Consider the following 2,352-nt stretch of genomic DNA (forward strand, 5'->3'; position numbering starts at 1 on the left):
TTTTTCAAATCAAATATTTTCAATCATATCTCTTTCAAAATCATATCTTTTCAAACATATCTTTTTCAAAAAATCAAATCTTTTTAATTTCCTTTTTAAATCTTTTTCAAAATAAATTTCAATCATATCTTTTCAAACATATCTTTTTCAAATCATATCTTTTTCAAAATCAATTTCAAAATCTTTTCTAACTTCTTATCTTCTAAAAATTGATGTTCAAATATTTTTCAACTAACTAATTGACTTTTTGTTTGTTTTACTATTTCTTATCTTTTTCAAAACCACAACCAATTTTTCAAAAATTTATTTTAAATTTTATCCTTTTTATTTTCGAAAATTCTCCCCCCTCTCTTATCTTTTTCTATTTAAACACTAACATTCCTCCTCCATTGTCAATTCGAACTCCATCTCTCTTTGTGTGTTCTAATTCTTACCTCATTCTTCTATTCTTATTTTCCTCTGACACCTCAAGAAATCTCTATACTGTGACATAGAGGATTCCATATTTTCTTTATTTTCTTCTCTTTCATATGAGCAAGAAAAAAGATAATGGCATACTTGTTGAAGCTGATCCTGAACCTAAAAGGATTCTGAAGAGAAAGCTAAGAGCAGCTAAAGCACAAAATCTAAAGAGGACCTCACTGAAATTTTTGAAAAGGAAGCAGCAAAATAAACAAGTATGGCCGAACCAAACAACAATGCAAGAAAGATGCTTGGTGATTTTACTACATCAACTTCCAACTTTTATAGAAGAAGCATCTCAATCCCTGTCATAGGAGCAAACAATTTTGAGCTAATGCCTCAATTAGTTTCTCTACTGCAAAAAAACTGCAAGTTTCATGGACTTCCATCAGAAGACCCTTATCAGTTCTTAAGTAAGTTCTTACAGATATGTGATACTGTTAAGACCAACGGAGTTAATCCTGAAGTCTATAAGCTTATGCTTTTCCCTTTTGCTGTAAGAGACAAAGCTAGAACATGGTTGGACTCACAACCTAGAGATAGCCTGGACTCTTGGGAGAAGCTGGTCACGGCCTTCTTAGCCAAGTTCTTTCCTCCTCAAAAGCTGAGCAAGCTTAGAGTGGATGTTCAGACCTTCAGACAAAAAGATGGTGAGTCCCTCTATGAAGCTTGGGAAAGATACAAGCAGCTGACCAAAAAGTGTCCTTTTGACATGCTTTCAGAATGGACCACATTAGATATATTCTATGATGGTCTGTCTGAATTTTCCAAGATGTCACTGGATCACTCTGCATGTGGATCCATTCACCTAAAGAAAATGCCTGCAGAAGCTCAGGAACTTATTGAAATGTTGCAAATAACTAGTTCATGTATACCTCTTAGAGGAATCCTGTGAGTAATGGGACGCCTCAAAAGAGAGGAGTTCTTGAAATTGATGCTCTGAATGCGGTACTGGCTCAGAACAAAATATTGACCCAACAAGTCAATATGATCTCTCAGAGTCTGAATGGATTGCAAAATACATCCAGCGGTACTAAAGAAGCATCTTCTGAAGAAGAAGCTTATGATCCTGAGAAACTTGCAATGGCAGATGTGAATTACATGGGTGAAGCCTTTGGCAATACCTATAATCCTTCATGGAAAAATCATCCAAATTTTTCATGGAAGGATCAACAGAAGCAAGGCTTCAAGGGTGGAATCCTTCTAGCTTAGCAAACATAGTCTCTGATCTATCTAAGGCCACTCTTAGATTCATGACTGAAACAAAATCCTCCATTAGAAATTTGGAGGCACAAGTGGGCCAGCTGAGTAAAAGGGTTACTGAAACTCCTCCTAGCACTCTCCCAAGCAATACAAAAGAGAATCCCAAAAGAGAGTGCAAGGCCATTGATATAATCAACATGGCCGAAACCTTAGAGGGGGAGGAGGACGTGAATCCAATTGAGGAAGACCTCAGGGGACGTCCAATGGTCAGTACGGAATACCCTAATGAGGAACCAAAAGAATCTGAGGCTCATACAGAGACCATATAGATTCCCTTGGATCTCCTTTTACCATTCATGAGCTCTGATGATTATTCATCTTCTGAAGAAGATGAAGACATTGTTGAAGGGTAAGTTGCCCGATATTTAGGAGCAATCATGAAGCTGAATGCCAAGCTATTTGGTAATGAGACTTGGGAGGAAGAGCTTCCCTTGCTCACCAATGAACTGAATATATTGGTTCAGCAAACTTTACTTCAAAAAAAATAGGATCCTGGTAAATTCTTAATACCCTGCACCATAGGCACCATGACCTTGGAAAAGGCTCTATGTGACCTGGGGTCAGGGATAAACATGATGCCACTCTCTGTAATGGAGAAACTGAGAATCTATGAGGTACAGGCTGCCA

General features: G+C 37.2%; 1 non-coding gene across 1 annotated transcript; it reads right to left on the reverse strand.

The window, feature by feature from the left end:
* Positions 1-1,072: 1,072 nt before the first annotated feature.
* On the reverse strand, positions 1,073-1,180 carry LOC112713469 (small nucleolar RNA R71). Its single transcript, XR_003158446.1, has one exon. It is a non-coding gene; the product is annotated as a small nucleolar RNA R71 (small nucleolar RNA).
* Positions 1,181-2,352: the final 1,172 nt, after the last annotated feature.

This window comes from Arachis hypogaea, chromosome 1, assembly GCF_003086295.3.
Source record: "Arachis hypogaea cultivar Tifrunner chromosome 1, arahy.Tifrunner.gnm2.J5K5, whole genome shotgun sequence".
Classification (NCBI taxonomy): domain Eukaryota; kingdom Viridiplantae; phylum Streptophyta; class Magnoliopsida; order Fabales; family Fabaceae; genus Arachis; species Arachis hypogaea.